Source organism: Aedes albopictus, chromosome 2 (genome assembly GCF_035046485.1).
Source record: "Aedes albopictus strain Foshan chromosome 2, AalbF5, whole genome shotgun sequence".
In the NCBI taxonomy this organism is placed as follows: Eukaryota; Metazoa; Arthropoda; class Insecta; order Diptera; family Culicidae; genus Aedes; species Aedes albopictus.
Genome location: NC_085137.1, coordinates 17,842,128 through 17,859,751, shown reverse-complemented (window position 1 = coordinate 17,859,751; position 17,624 = coordinate 17,842,128). Strand labels below are relative to the sequence as shown.

General features: G+C 38.4%; 1 protein-coding gene across 6 annotated transcripts in view; it reads right to left on the bottom strand.

The window, feature by feature from the left end:
- The window catches only part of LOC109429565 (stress-activated protein kinase JNK), a 273,562-nt gene that overhangs the window by 243,299 nt on the left and 12,639 nt on the right, over positions 1-17,624 (bottom strand). For 2 of the 6 annotated variants that reach the window (XM_062849248.1, XM_062849252.1), the window contains one exon: positions 9,586-9,622. The exons of 2 other annotated variants lie outside the window; for them this stretch is intronic. The gene's annotated coding sequence lies outside the window, so the exon portion shown is untranslated. Of the gene's footprint in view, positions 1-125; positions 1,555-9,585; positions 9,623-17,624 lie in introns of those variants that run through there. 2 more of the 6 variants (XM_062849249.1, XM_062849251.1) reach the window with 1 other exon arrangement.

The following is a 17,624-nucleotide window of genomic DNA, read 5'->3' as shown; positions in this document are numbered from 1 at the left end:
CCATTAAGCCCATCTTCTTAGATTCTTCTACACATTATTACCAAATTCTCGGAACAAAAAAACATAACCTATAATAAGCTTCCCAGTACAAGTTAAAAAAATCTCCATAAGCTTTTGGGACCTACCTTCGAATAAAGAACTTCCTAACCGCCTTGGCTTTCGTGCAAAAAGAGGCGTCGTCGTCTGCGCCGCAACAATAGACAGCCCTAATTTTCACCAACAGTCAGTGCCGACGATGGCAAAACACCGGAGAGGCAAAAAAACAGCGGAAATAATAAACTTCCGGTTCGGCTAATCGTTTCACTTTGCCAGGGTACGAGACGGGTGTGCTGTTCACCTCCACCACCGGCCGGTTGAAATTTTTCCTTACCGTCTGGTACGAGTAGGAGGGTGAAAATCCCTTTTTAATATCGCTTCTGCACCTTTCGTTTTACTTTTTTTTTTTTTTTTTGCGAGAATCGTTAATGACTGGCAAATATTGGCTTTATATGTGTAAGATACGTTTCACCTTTTTTTGCTCCACTGATAATTTCCACCGGTAGACAGGCTTCACACTTTCAGTAAAATGTATGGAATGGGATCAAAGCGAGTTTTTTCACTGATTCGAATCGGGAATCTTTCTGAAATCACACGGAAGCACAAGACTAGAAAACCGACTGTTAGGCACGTTTCTCTTAATCAGCACTCTGAGCATTGATTTTCTTCGCCCTTTAAACTCAAACGATTTCAACAAATGGCACGGTTTCTTTTCTTCCAGATCGGTCCCCTAAGATAGCGATTCCAAAGGATCTTGTTAGTAGGTCGCTGCAAACGCTTCAATCACCACGCTCTTAGTTGCTCCACTTGCACCATTCCAACCATGGGAAATGCCAGCGACTGGTAACGATTACATAAAGCTCACACTGATTGCCACTCGAGTTTAAGAGCGGGGTGCGGAAGAACAAGGTGTATACGAACCACTTGCGGCAAAGGAAGAAAAATACACACGCGTGTCAAGAGTTACATCACTTTAGAAGGACTTTGCCTTCAACGCCGAACTCCCCTTTCTTAGCCGTTTTCAAACTTTTATATTTCTTCGTACCAATTCCGTTCTTTGATGAAATTCTAAGCCTTCTGACAAACGACCTTTTCTTCATTCACCGCCGCCGCTATCTTTAATGTGAAGCAAATCCGCAGGACGTGTCAATGGAGACCGGCTCCAGCCCTCACACTCTCCCAACTCCCAACAAACGCCCTAAAACCCCTGCAAAAACAACAGCTTGCAGCCCGTCGTAATGTTTCGCATAAATCACCAAAGGGACCCAAGCCCAGCAGAATGCGAACGCATCAGCAGCAGCAGCTACACAAAACTCCCAAACACACACCTCACACTTTTGGGGCTAAACACTGGCTGGAACTTCTGTTGGGGACCCGCAAACGACGTAGCGGCCCAAAGCGGTTCAAATCTTTTCCTCGACTGAATGGCCGTTCGCCTGCAGTTGATGTACTAAGGCCGACCAACGAACGTGATGAAATCGTCGGAGTTCCGTGTCGGAGTTCCGAACGTGTGGCACACTAGCACACTGACTGCTCCAACCAACGAGAGAAAGAGCGAGGACTCACGTTCCTACACCACCGACCGCGTGGTGTGACCAACAAACCAGCAAGGATATCGCTTGGGAAGATACAGCACGTCACATACACGCAAACGAAGCCGAAAGCGGAGCATGCGCACCTGTTTCGGAGGCAGTCAGCAGTGTCTTCCCGGTTCCATCGACGACTACGACGACGTGTGGTCAGTGGAATGACGTTTTCAGTTTTATACGTGCTAGGGGGGAAAGGACACGGTTCAGAAGTATGCCACCACCTAATGGGAGCTGAAGCAGCGAGGGAGCTCACTGTTGGTGGGTATCGTATAACAACAGGAGCGAAATTGGCTGTTGTTGTGTGGATATGGTATGTTCAGTATGAGTATGAAGAGATGTTATGGTTGTGTTGAACAGTGTGGTAGTGGGTTGTGTTGCCAAACATTCTTAAAGTTCTAAAACAACCGCATTTTGTACAAAATATCTTTAAATTTTATGTAAACTTTAAATTGTTAGCTGGTAAGTTTGAAAGCAGATATTAAAGCGTCAAGCGAAAATTCTTTGTGGAAAACCTAAGGAGTGTACGGTTCTACAGTGATAGACATTTGTTTAGCCGAGGCCCAAAAACATTCAAAAAGGTGTCGGGAAACTCAGACAAAAGATTTTATGATAAAACTTTTTTATTGTAATGATGGCATATCTAGTACTGTTTTATAAAAAGGTAATACAAAGCAAGCAAAGCAAAGCAAAGATAACCGTAAACATCGTAGTTGCTACTCCGTGATTGACCAGAACAATCGAAGTTGCACAGAGATCCAATGAATGGTGCTTGGGACTAGCTACACACTCTCAATGTGTACAATTCGAGAGTTCAATATTTTAAAGTCAATAACGGCGCCGGCCACGTCCTTACGGTCATTGGGAAGGGGAAAGGAATGTTAGTTCGACAATAGTTGTTACTAGAAACCGTGGAATCCACAGCATCCCCACAGTTGTCACGGGAAGGAGTATTTGTTAGTAGGGTAGGGTAAGGTGTAGATCTTGGAGCCACCATTGTTTGGTAGGTGATATAATCCACTAGTTATATGAAAATACACGACACGGTCTTCATCCTGATTATGATTTATTTGGTCGCGATAGTAAGGGTAATGCACATACGTCAACGATCGTTCTATGTGAAACGCGTCACCGCATTGATCGTTTAAACTACCGTGAAAATTGACTTTCCCACGAAAGTTACCACGCGCTTCTGATTCCGCATTCAATATTTGCGTTCCCATCTTCTTACCGAGAAAACCGACCGACTCACGGAAATACTCGCGCGTTTCCCACAGTATTGAACTAAGAGTATACGGAGAATTAACTTTCAAGCTTAGATAGCTTTTTTCGAATTATGTATTTTATTTAAGAATAGACCCATGTATTAACTGTGATCGGCAGCCATTGAGGTAATTAAGCCAATTATTTAAAATTTGTTCAATGATTGTTGTGAACTGCAATCACTTTCTTCTAACATTTTATCGCTTTAATATAAGGCCTGCACCAGAGATACAAGATTAATATGCAGCTATTACAGACTCCAGGAGTCCTCATTAAAACGCATTGGCGAAATTACACCAACATCTTCTAGCATGTAGAGAATAAAAAATCGGAACGATCTCACCCAGTTCCATGTCGTCGAATGACCTCAACCACTCCTTAACTCCTTTAATTTTCTACAATACTGTTTGCTACCAAGTGTGCATCCATTTTTATCACTTTACGAGGAAGGACATGCACCTGCCTCAAACACGTGTCACTCTTCCCTTTTTCCTTCGAACAATGTAACGCGACCGAGATTTTCATCGCAACTGCCACAAACACGCGTCACTTTTTGTTTTTTTCCGCCGAACAATGCAACTCGATCGAGACCCCCATCGCAACTGCCCCAAACACGCGCTATTCTTCACTTTTTCCTTCGAACAATGTCACCCGATCGCGATCCCCATCGCAACTCTGTTTTATAAAAAGTTAATACATCACACTTACATATACACTGAAACAAAAACGAGGGTAAAACCTTTCAAATGTTATTTTTTGCCTAGACATTCGTTTAGCCGAGGGTAATGTAAAATTGAAACGATTTTTTGTTAATTTGTGAATATGTTTCGAGGATATACCCCAAAGCATTTAGTTTATGACGTGTTAGCAAGATAATTGACCTCAAAAGTTTTTTTTATTTGTGAAATGCAAAGAAATATTACGAAAATTTGTCCGGACAAGGAGAAACGATGATAAATTAATTTATTTAAGGAAAATGCTTTCTGTAAACACTCTAATGAAAGCTAGATTAGTTGTTTTGAAAATATGCCACAGAATTATTAACGGAAATGTTTAAAGTGGTTTAAATCAGAATTAGAAGACAAACTCAGAAAGTCGTAAATGCATAGCACATTAGTGACATCGCGAGTGCCCAACACGTCTCTCACAAGAACAAAGGGTTGTCTACCTCGGGCCTCAATGGTATCCAAAAGTAGTGCTCTGGGCATTGTTGGGCATTGCCAAACTACGTGGTCGATGTCATCATAACCATTGCGATTCCGCCTTCTTATTGCCATAACTGGAGCAATCTGAGGGGACCCATGCAAAGGTAATTTTGTATGATCTTTCGACCAGTGCACCCATCTGCTCCCTTATTTTTGCAAGAAAGTAAGATGGATGTTTTACAGGTTTCATCGACCGGAGTATCTCAATCGAACTAAGGCTATCCGAGAAGATGAAGAAATGGTCTACGGGCATGTTGGAAATCATCTCCAAAGTGAAGTTGATTGCTGCCAGCTCAGCAACATAAACCGAACAAGGTTCCTGAAGTTTGCGGGAGGCGGTGACATTTTCATTGAAGACACCGAAACCAGTGTATCCATTTATGCGAGACACATCAGTGAAGAATCTCTTACAGGAATTGACATTTTTTCGATAAAATTGCGAGGAATGGATACACCGAAGTTGATCTGGTATTCCATGTGTACATAGCTTGTTTCATGGACAGATCGTATTTAACAGAGAAACTCTCATTGGTGAAGTATATACCTGGGAGGCGTACGTCAGATGACATGTCAAAAAGACAGATTTTCATAAATGTTTGACTGAGTGTTCAGACTGAGCATTTCTTCGAAGTTTTCAATAACAAGTGTGTTGCTCACTCCATATTTGATAAGCAACCTTAGCGAGAGCTCCCAGAAGCGGTTCTGACACACTACCCAACTTTCTTGTAACATTGAAATCCATTTGGGAAACAAACTTAGATTTCAGTATATCACACCCAGGTTTAAACAAAGAAATTTTTGAAAAACTTCCTGATGAATTTCCAATAAACTGCTAAATAGAGTTTCCAAAGAATTTCGAAGGATATTTAAGATAAGATAATTCCTATGATAACGACCAAAGAATCTCCTAAAAGAAATGGCGAAAAATATTGATTGCGAGAATTTAAAAAGAAATATCTGAAGGAATTGCCGAATAAGTTTTTTTTCAAGAATGACCTAAGATTTTTTCAAAATATTTTCCAAAAAAACTCGAAGATATTTCAAAGAAATTTCTGCTGAAATTCTGCTGAAGCAAGTTTTGATGCAAGTTCTACAGAAAATCGCCGAAGACATTCTGAAAAAAAAACTGCTGTATAACTGTTTAAAATCATTACCCAACTAACATTTTTGCTGTATAAAAGCTTCTGCTAGCTTTCATTTAAGAGCGTTTGCTCCATAAGCTGCTATGCAGCTACTTTTGTTAGTAGGGTACTGCAGAATTGACGAATAATGTTTTAAGAATTCATAGAAAATGCAGAAGGAATTCAAAATAGACATTTCTATTTTTTTCCGTTAGGATTTTTTAAAGTAATTGCCGAAATAAATCCTCGAAGAAAAAATACCGTCGGCTCAAATTCTATATTTTTTTTTAAATTCACAAAACTACCATAAAAAAATTTAAAAGTTTTAAGGGAAATGCGCAAGGTTTTTTCCAAGAAATTCTACTAAATCGCACAATCTTCTTAGACCTTTTTTCAAAATTTCTTCGAAAATAATACAAAAATCGGTTAATGAATATTTCTAATTTTTTCTCAGAGTACTTTTAGGTCAATTGCTATGACATTTGCATCTAAATTTTCTTTCAAAAAGAAATGATATCCAAACACTTTAAATCAGACTGCACCACCGTTGAGTGCATTACACAGTTTTGAAACTGAACTAAGATGTATGTTTGCTATGCTGATTTCCTCATCGGATTTCTACCATAAATCTTTTTTCAAATTCTTTCCCAGTTTCCGAGAATTGTTCGTTGTTCTTTCGGGATTTCTGAAAGTTGATCCTAGCATTTTTTCCGGAGGTTTTTCCGATATGATTCAATTCTCGCTTGATTCCTCCCGGAGATCCTTCGAAAATTTATGCAAAGTTCCATCAGGAATTTATCCTAGTGGTTTATCGGGATATCTTTCCAACAGTTTCTCTCGGTCGAAGCTCTTCCAGAGATTTTTTCGAGATGGGTTTCCAATATTTCTCTTGGATCTTTCTACGCGATTTCGCTTGTAGCTCCTCCCGGAGTTTCTCTCACAGGTTTTCACAGTTCCTCCTTGAATTTCCTTGATATTTGCACTCGGAATTACTGCCACGGCTATTTTCCGAGATATCTCAGTTTTTTTGAGATTTTCGAATGTGTCTCTGTGGAGTTTCGGGCAAGATTTCACCTGCAATCCTTCTGACATTCTTCGGGAATGTTTTACAAGGAAGTTATTTAATTATCTCCGGAGACATTTCGAGCAAAAACTCATTGAAAAATCTCTGCAAGAACTCTAAGAGAAACTATTAAAGGAATCCCTCGGTCGCTAAGGAATTCGGGAAGAATCATGGTACCTTTTCTTGTAAATAGGAATCCTGAAGAATTTTTGACAGGATTTCAGAAAAGAATACCAAAAAAAAACAACGTAAAAAAATAGGAAAGAGTCTTGTAAGAAATTATGGGAGGCATTCCAAAAGGTTTTTCTGAATAAGTTACAGAGCAAACCGTGACGAAAATTTTAGAAAAATTTTAGATGGCGACACACGTATACAACTCTTCAACAGCTTTTTTATTTACTACAATGTAGTAAACTCTAAGTAGCGAGCAGCTACATCAATCAATCCACCAGATTATTATAAAGATTTGGGAGGATGAAGAATTGTCCACCAGCTGGTTGGATGGCCTCATATGCCCAATCTACAAGTAAGGGCACAGACAGGAGAGTGCCAATTACAGAGGGATTACCCTTTTAAATTCGGCGTATAAGATACTGTCGCGTATCCTGTTCAACAGACTGCGACCTCTTGAGGAGTCCTTCGTCGGCTGGTTTTCATGAGGGCCGATCAACGACGGATCAAATGTTTATCCTGCGGATGATCCTAGATAAATTTCGGGAATATAACTTGCAGACTCACAATCTGTTCATTGATTTTAGAGCAGCGTACGATTCAGTGAACAGAAATGAGGTTTGGCAGACTATTGTTCAACATTGCACTCGAAGGAGCGATTAGGAGGTCGCACATGCTCCTCGGTTCTGCCGACGATATTGATCTCATCGGCATCGATCGTAGGGCAGTGGTGGAAGTTTATGCTCCTCTGAAGAGAGAGACAGCGAGGATAGGCTTGACGATTAACTCAACCAAGACGAATTACATGATAGCGGGTAGAGACGGAAGCAGGCCTAGTGGTGTTAGTTCTGAGGTAGTGATTGATGGGGATGTGTTTGAAGTTGTTGAAGAATTTGTTTATCTTGGAACACTTGTGTCATGTGACAATGACGTTTCCCGTAAAGTGAAAAGGCGTATTGCAGCTGTGAATAGGGCCTTTAACGGCTTGCGTAGCCAGCTTGGGTTCCGTAACTTTCAAACGCAAACAAAATTCGCTCTGTATAAGACGCTGATTCTTCCGGTTGTCCTCTACGGTCACGAAGCGTGGACGTTAAAAAAGGTAGACCGTAAAGCATTTGGAGTTTTTGACCGCAAAGTGCTGCGGACTATAATCGGTGAGAAACAAGAAAATGGAGTGTGGCGCAGACGCATGAATCACGAGTTGTACAGGTCAGACTCGATTATCTGGAGTCGGGTTTTGGAGCTTCCCAAACAAATATCTGGCAAACGGAATGAGATACAAAGCTGAAATTTTGACTGATAATCAAAGTTAGCTTGACATAACATCAAAATTTCAGCTTCATAAAGTATTCCATTCCCCACATACATGTTTGAGAAGCTTTAGATCCCGATTCCGGATAATCGAGTCCGACCTGTACCAAGTGTACGAAGATGCGAATATTGTAAAACGTATAAAATACGGCAGACTTCAGTGGGCTGGACATGTAGTGCGAGTGTCGGAAGAAAGAATAGCGAAAGATCAATCTATTTTAGATGTTGGTCACATTAATAATTATACATATTATTTAGGAATAACTAAAGCAATCAGAGTCAAAATTAATAAGAAGCATTTGGACAGGATTGTTTAAGTATATTTCACCCTGTCAAATAGAAGTATTGATCTACGTTTGAACATTATTGAAACCATCTTCTATGGTTAAAATTTAAGGATCTTCACCATAGTCGATGATGTCTTGTAGCAGTCCGTCATAAGTTTGACGCACCCTATAGATCAACAATTTTGTCACAAACCACCAGACGGAAATCTTAATGAGCATTGCATGTTGCTGATGAATAAGATATATCTATATTGGATGGTGATTCACTGCCTGTAGTGGATTGCATACAGATCTAGTGGTTACTTAGGGGTTCACCTTCTAAATTCAATGGTTAGGAAATGTTGTATTACTCAACATCTTATTCTTCTTCTTCTTCTTTATGGCTCTACGTCCTCACTGGGACTCGGCTTGCCTCGCTTCAATTTAGTGTTCTTTGAGCACTTTCACAATGATGACTTGAAGGACTTCCTTTGCCTGCCATTGCATTAATTTGTACATTGTGAGGCAAGTACAATGCTACACTATGCCGAGGAAGTCGAGAAAATTTTGCCGACCGGAGCAGAAATCGCACCCACCGTCTCTGGATTGGCGATCCATAGCCTTAACCACTAGGCTAACTGGAGACCCCAACATCTTGATCTTGCTATCGAGAGGAACTGTACGACATGGCAAGTCCTGCACTGGTGGTGGCTTTATATCATATCATATATATTCTAGGTTGTAGGTAAATGTTTGTTTCTTACAAGAAAAACGCTTTGACATATTTTTTTCGATTGAGTGTAATAAGATTTGAACTTTTTAACTCCGTTCTTTAATACTGGGTGATTAAGATGATTGACTAAAGAAGCCAGTTGAGATGGAAGAAAAAACTGGCAACACTGCTCCGCAAAATCCAATCGCCACCTCCATTTCCGGATGGCAACACCTGTGTTGACTGCGGTTCTTGCAGTTTCGACAACCTGCCTACAATAGCACATTTCTTGTCAATATGAGTAGTAGGTACTAGCACATCTGTTCCAAACCGCACAATGTCCCGTGTGTGTTCCAGCCCAGTAGTGGCTCGTTATTTCTGAATTGGTTCACAACCAAGGAAGGATCCATGTAGGTATAAATGAAGCCAAGAAGGTAGCACTTCTGTTCCATGGCTGATGGGCACGACGACGCGTTGAGGGGATGGGGTAAATGAGTGCAAATAAAAGGGGCACGTGGCGAAGCCATTGCCCGTTTGTTTCATAGCTCCTCTAGGAGCACGAGTAGAGTGCTGCTGCTGCTGCAGTCAATCGAGGTTTCCTTTCTGTTGTTGCTTGTGGGTATGCGTCGTTTTTATGCATTTGGCAAGGATGTTGAAAAACGAGGGTACACTTGTGAGTCAACTTTTGTTTTTACTGGTTTTGTCATGCAGTTTGTTTCGCGTGTATGACAACAGTTTCGATGAGGTGCATTCTAATTACCGAGCAGATGTTTGGTGGGTTTGTCAATTTTCAACCATATATGCTGAAAGGGTTCTTGAAATTTGGTGATAAGATATAACTGAAAGCTTACCTTAGCTGAAGAGTAGATTTATTGCAGTAATGTCAACCTGGAATTAAAGAAATGAATGAAATTAATGATTATCTTTCTGATGGCATTTTTTCAGTTTGCTTTTTAAACTTGTAGTACCTATATATAGGGGAAATTATGTATTTTCGGCAGTTTTGTTCGTTTGTTCTGTCCGTCATGGGGGTTTTATTTGAAAGCTGTTGAACTCAGAGTTGACCTCAAATCTTTCCCAACCAAGCTGAATTATACGACCAAGTTTCAGGAAATTTAGCCAACAAAAACCCCCCATGACGAAGAGAACAAACCTGGCGATAATACCCATCGTCACCCTATGTTTGTTTCAAAGTTTATACTCAAGCTTTAATCTTTTGCTTCCAATCATGGTATGTTACGGTAGTGTCGACTGATCGTCCAACATCTTCTTGTATTGCGACTCTTTAGATCTCCAAGATTTCCCGATTATGTGTTCTATAACTGTAATGATTATTTTGGAGCTATTTTGAATATGGCATCATGCTAAGGAAGATTTCAAACCACAGAATCATTTATTGAACTCATACCCTTGTTTTTCATACGGCTTGCTTCAGAGGTACGTTATTCTCCATTTACAATATCCTTACCACGCCTCTGAACAAAACCCTCCACCCCATCATTAAGAGCTAACCACACAACATGATCAACAAACATCCCCCTCTCTCGGGAAACCCATTAGAATTCCGGTCGGATTGTTTATTAGTATGTAGGTCAATCTTCGACGTGTTCGTCGAACCCTCATCACGAGTTAACCCTTTTTGGTTCCTCCATTGCTCGTCCCACTGCTACGAACTTCGTGTGCTCTCATTAAACGGTTCACCCATTTAAGCCACCCTTCCAACGTGGGAGCTTCCCTTTGACTTCCGTTAAGGTGATTAGAGGAATTATAAAACTATTAATTACATAGCGACGGACGACCCCTTCCTTGTGCGTTGCGGCGACGACCTGTACCGGTTGTTCGTCCCGACGCAAATGTGTTGGAATTCACGCCTCGAGGCGCGAGGAAGTGGTCCATCGGAAAATAGCGACCGACCGATGAGAACGGCTGCCCGGTCGGAAAAACTACGTCAATTTTATCACGCACACAGACATGTATGTTAATTTTATGCAGTTGTATGGAAAGATGTTGGAGATGGAAAACTGTGCTCGTTCTTCTCGGTTTAAGATCATTCCATACTGAATGTTTCCTAGCAACAGCGACAATCGTACGTTAGGACTCGGGCTCTGCGAGTCCATCGTGTCGTGTTGGTTTGGAGGGCGCCTTAAATCTGCAGTGATCGACCGGAAAAACTTCTGAGTGTGTTGATATGGGTAAAGAGCACAAATACAGTCGTTCATGTTGGTTTCCTGTACACGTATTGGAGGTTTTTCCGAGCGAGAGACTGCTCTCTAGGGGATACCTGTGTTGAGGAATAGAAGATTTTACTATTCAACACACATAAAACCGTTCATTAATATTGGACACGTGCGGAACTGCCGAATCATACAAGAATGAGAGATTCAAAGATAGGAAGTGCATGCAGCACTGGGCAGTCCGGAACCCTTTCGAAGATTTAAGGCTCGTCTTCTAAGTGGCTTGATCTTTCATTAATTTTGCTCAACATCTTTACGCAGATAAGACTTACCGTCAAACGGGGTTACTTGCAACAGCGGTGTTACTTGCAACACGATGACATACATTATATGTGAACTATTTGCTCATAATAATGAAAGCTAGTAAGCTCCACTATTCTGGTTATCAAGATTATCAATACAAAAGATCGTTTTAGTGGAAAAATAAGATTTGTTTCTTTGTTTATTGTTTGGGTACACTGTTGAAACGGTTTGCTCATTTTATGCCATAAAAACAAGTATGAGAATCGTGCTTTACGTCTATCCTATGGTAGGTTATATAAGCACCGACGAACCGACGTGACAGCAAGAACAAATAAATTCAAATTTGTTGTCCCCGACGCCATGATGAAAAATAGCCGAACACTACCGCCTCCTCTATAACGGCTCGCGTTGTTTTGATAGCATGATTCCAAACCCCCGTGTATTCATATAGGAAAAGGTTCGTGTCTGCGATGATTTGACAGAAGCGTTCGCTCGCTTCGCTGGTCGACCGTTAAATTTGGGGGGGACAGTTTTGAATCATCACTGTCACGTCGGTTCGTCGGTGATATAAGTCTGATGACTTCGCTTGCAGTTAGGTTACCTAATAGTAAGCTTATCTGAACGATAAAAGTTTGATAAACTTATTGACTAAGTAATGTAAAAAATCATTATCAGATTCGACAACCACTATGGGGTAACTTGCAACAGTTAAAATTAACAAATTTTTGTTTTTTATTTTCGTTTCACGATCTATCAGATCCATTTTTGGCAGAAATGGATCATTTTCAAAAATCGACTCAATTTTACAATTTTTTTTAACAAGACCTTCAATCATGGTTAAAGACTACCATATTTTGAAATTCTATTCATATTTCACCTTGTTGAAAGTTAAATTCAATTTATGGTCGTTCTAAAGCAATCACTAATATCAATTCTGAACCTATACGGGGCAAATTATTTCAGCTGAATGCTCAAACTAACGGCTACGATATTAACAAAGTTGAATAAGTGTTGTGTATAAATCATGTTATTTTAGCTGAAGTAGCCAAACACCACTTCAAACTGAAAATTATCTAAAGATGACTCACTCTACATTTTCAAGAAATTACGTTAAGCAATGTTGACATTTTGTAACTAGTACTGAGTCACGAGATCCATATTTTATACTTGAGTGAAGTGAGACCTGCTATGAAACGATATACTCTCGCTTGTAATAACTACTAACCTTTTAATAAAAAATCATATTTCAGTTGGTTAGTGTACATCATTTCAATGTATTTTTCATGCATTACATCAAAAACTCATAATATGACCAAGCACTTGGTAGCTAACTTAGCTTCATGTCACGTGTTGCAAGTTACCCCACAGATGGGGTAACTTGCAACAAGCATGTATTTCGCACCTCCGGATTAGGTGGCAACGTATTGTGGTAAATCAAGTGCTGCATAGTATTCTACTCGTGGTAATTAGTGTATATGATGCTTTACAGTATGTTTCAAATGTTTACATTTTCAATGATATTGCTTCAAAGTCAAAATGTGTTGCAAGTTACCCCATTTGACAGTAGTCTATTGTAAGCTAGCACATCATGTATGTTTCGGCTCGTTGTAGAGCTGTATGGAATATATTACTTAAACATGTTCCAAAAAGCATATGCAGCATTTTTAGCAAAACGCACGACGCACGCGACCTTTTTCAATTCAAATGAGATTTTGCTAATGAGCTTCTATCTGAAAATATTTTTCATGTTATTTGTTTTGCAATATTCTTCACCTAACTGTTGATAGATACATATTTCAAGGAAATTTAGAAAAAAAATGAGTGTAATATTCATCATGTATCTGTGTTAGATGTCTTAAAATTAAAATTTTCAAAAAAAACCTTACCCTTCAATATTTTTTAAATGCTTCTAACATTTTTTCTCTATTTTCAACTTTTGAGATTTTTTCTCTATAATCAACTTTTGAGATTTTCGATATCTAGACATAGATTCTACGTGTAAGTTTCAATGAAAAAACTATACATACTTATGTTACAGTTAATTAAAAAAATAGAAAAATGGGCTTCGTGAAATAATCGAGACGATTTAAAAATTCACAAATCTAAGAAATGATTGATCCTTATTTTGATAAAAACTGTAAAAGTAAAAACTAATCTCGAATAACATATCATCAGGTCCCATACATTTAATTTTTTTTTCATTTCGCTGTAACTGAGGCTTTCCACGAAGCAGCACAAAAAAAAATCCATTTTTTTTTAATTTTGCATTTTTGATTTGCTTATAATCTGGCACAGCTGTTCTTATCAATATAAATAACCATTTTTTTCATATTCAAACTTTTTAAAATAGGGCCTATGAAAAATGGAACACATGCAAATGAAAAATCATATCACTGAAACTGCTTGTTTGATCGGAAAAGTGTCTTCGACAAAGTTGTAGATTAATAAATGGCGGCTCTCAGACAGATACACTTTGAAAAATTTATTTATTTTTTCTTCTAAAAAAACTGAATTTTGTCACTAAAAATTAAATATTTTAAAAAGTTATTTTTTTACCTTCGTGATATTTTGTGAGAATTAGCTATCATATGTAGAAATTTCATCATGGTAAAAAAATGTACAAAAAAGTTATGGCACTTTGAACATTTTCGGTTGTGTGTTTTTAGAATGTATGACGAATTCACGTAAACTCACCGTAAGGGTTTGGCAACACTGTCTCATAATCCGATGTAATTTCTTAGGTATAAAGACTATGTATTTTAAAGCAAGTTGCATACTTTATTTTTTTTTATTTGTCTAGGCTAATAATTGAAAAGTGCTAAAGTATTTGACGGTTTTTTATTCAATGTAACTTAAAAATGACATTACCTACAAAAAAGTTATGTATGGGTGACTTTTGGATAATCGTGTGAACTTTCATAATATTGAAAAATGTCATTACGCTTAAAATGTTGAAAAAATGCATATATGAAAAATAATTTCAATTTGCAAAAAATGACATTTTTGTTATTAATGAAAATTTTGCCATGTATCGCAAGATGGCTAAAGGATTATTGAATGATAAGTTTACATGTTTTACAGTCAATTAATCACATATTTCTGTATTAAATTCAATATTTTCCGAAATTGCGTGTTTGGCGAATTTCAAAGACCCTTTCAAACTTTTGTTACCGTGGCTGTATCGCACATGTAATGAATATTCGAATGGATGCTTTTAGCTGGCAAGTATTTGCTAAACACGATTTCATCATCAAAATTTTTATAAATATTCAAATTTATGCATAAAATTGTACTTTTCCGAAAGTAATCACTTTTTCAGTATGGAAAGTGCATACTTTAAGGCGTTTTCTTGAAATTTATTAAACTTAAGGTGAAACATCAAGAAATCCCTTTGCAATTTTGCATACAAACTTTAGAGGCACAAATCTGACGAAAAAATCATCAAACCAAGCCTGGCTTTTCTCACTTGCAAAAAGAGGCAGCTTTTTCAAATTGAGCGCATTTGTTTACGAATTTTCAAGATTGGTGCTCTTGAAAACGCGAGTAGGGGACCAAGTCGGCCATTGTGGCAGCCATGTTTGTGTTCTTTGAAGTTTCTCCTTAAAACTTGAATAATTAAAAATTTAGAAAACTCGTAAAAGTTTTGCGTGGGATTTCGCATTCTGGGGTGGATAATTCGGGTGGCACATGCAAAGGTATTTTATTTACTGATCAATTTCTTCCCGAAAGCAAAATTATTGATTTTTTATTTCAAACGATATTTACCTTTTGCAATAAAATGATTGTAGTAAAAGTTTCAATCTCATTGACTGATGAGAATCATGGTCGTACTTTTTTATTGCTTTAAGTTTGATTTTATTTGGGTGATCGACTGTACGTTGGATCCCAAGCAACACACATGTTATAATAAAGTTACGACAGCGCAAGTTTTGGTTGTATAGAAGTTTATTTGACGTTATTCTAATATTGTGTTGAAATTACGTAAAATAAACTTCAATACAACCAAAACTTGTGCTGTCGTAACTTTTATATAACATGTGTGTTGCTTGGGATGATATCTTTAATTGGCATTTCATTCTAATTTGGTCAATCAAAAACAACTATATGTTTTCTTAACCCGACGTTTCGGTTCTTATTAGACCTTTTTCAAGGATCCTGTAATGTTTGAGTTTGACCATATCGCTAGCTATTCAAAAATTAGACGTCAAAAACTGTGAAAAGTGATTAATTGCATTTGAAATCACGGTAGCATTAGTGGTCAATTTTTGACAGCTCCTCCCCTCTTAAATTATATTCTCCCATACCTAATAGAAGGCTAGCAATATCATAAACTTCCCCTAAAACCCTACGTCTTTAATGGACGGTCCCTAACAACAAATACTTCATGTCATCATTTTGCGTGTTTCTCTTTGGTAGAAAACGAAAGTTTTTATCCATGGCGTTTTTCTACAGATACTTTGCTGAAGACGCCTTTCCGATCGAACAAGCCGTTTCCGTGATATAATTTTTTTTATTTGCTTGTGTTCCATTTTTTCATAGGCCCTATTTGAAAGTTGGTCGAGACAAAATATGAACTTTCTCACTTTAAAATGAATAGTATACAAAAATATCAAGTAGATTAAAAAACATCGATTAAAATGGCTTCGTGCTGGTCCGTGGAAAGCTTCTCCTGCCAACAAATTCTTCAGAAGATGAGCATTTCAGGACGAAGTCGTCATTTCCTTGAATAAATTGATAAATGCCTGCTGAAGTTCCGCGACCTGTTTTCTGGAAAGCCAAATGCAGGGAAACCATTTAATGAATATATGTCACATTGTTTCACGCTTATCTTGCGATAAAATCCCGTAGAACCATTTTCTTAATATATGCTTGCACAAGTAATCCCTTCAGAGAATACCATCAATAATTTTGAGGGTTATTTCTGTTGGACTTTCTGATTAAGGTGCTAATATATTTCCATGCATAATTTTTGAACTGTCATAGTTCGGAAACCAGTGAACCGAATTGAGTGAAATTTTTACGTTTATCAACATTATATTCATACTTGACACGACGTTATAAAATGAAATATTTTCTCATGACGATAATGTTATACTGGTTTGACGTTTTCGCCCATATAGAAGAAATTTGGTCTAATTTACAAGATCACACAAAAAAAAACTAAATGTGTTCTTCCTTTAATCCAAACAGGCTCTAATACACTGAAGTTTTTTTTTACCGGTAATGGTACAGCGTAAAAAAACGCGTAAAAAAACCACGTTATTTCAAAAAACGTCGTAAAAAACCGCGTTATTTCAAAAAAACGTCGTAAAAAAAGTTAAGTCACGTTAGATGTGATCCTGACTATTTTGTGCGTGTTTTTGAAAAAAACTTGTTTTTTTACGAGGGGTTTTGAAATAACGCGGTTTATTTACGCGGTACCGCGTAAAAAAAACCGCTTAAAAAAACTTCAGTGTATATCATAAGAACAAGAGTAGAAAATCTAGTGTCAAGTAGAAAAAACGTGTCAATTAATCATAACTTATTTCAACGCTCAAAAAGTACCTATGTTTTAAAGATTGGTGAAGCATTAATGTATTGTTGATAAACGTTAAAAACCTCATTCAATTCGATTCACTGGTTTCGGAGATACGACAGTCCAAAAAGTAGTAGTCTTAAAAATAGTGACCGGGGCCTGTGGCGCAGTGGCTACACGTTCACTTCTTAAATGGATGGTCATGGGTTCGATCCCAGCCCCGGGGCCGGTACTTCGTCAGTTGCTCTTCCCCCCGAGAGCGGCTGGCAGTTAACCCTCTTCTGAGTTTATAGCTCAAATGGACCCCGATAATAGAATATCGGCGAAACGGCAACTCGTAATGGACCCCTAATCGGACTGGAAAAGGAACAAGAGCCATACATCAACATCCTCGTGCTTATCATTCTACCATGGACAGGGTAGAAAAGTGACAGTTCGATATAGTAGAATAAGAATAGATAAAGCAGCAAAGCAAAGCAAAGCAAAGATAACCGTACACATCGTAGTTGCTACTCCGTGATTGACCAGAACAATCGAAGTTGCACAGAGAGCCAATGAATGTGAAAGCTTGGGACTAGCTAACCATTCTCAATGTGCACAATTCGAGAGTTCAGCTATTTAAAGTCAATAACGGCGCTGGCCACGTCCTTACGGTCATCAGGAAAGGGAAGGAATGTTAGTTCGACAACCGTTGCTACTAGAAACCGTGGAATCCACAGCGTCCCCACAGTTGTCACGGGAAGGAATGGTGGTTAGTAGGGTAGGGTAAGGTGTGGATCTAGGAGCCACCTCTGTTAGGTGATATGATCAACTAGTTATATGAAAATACACGTCGCGGTCTTCATCACGATTATGATTTATTTGATCACGATGACCACTGATCCCGGATTTCGTGCTC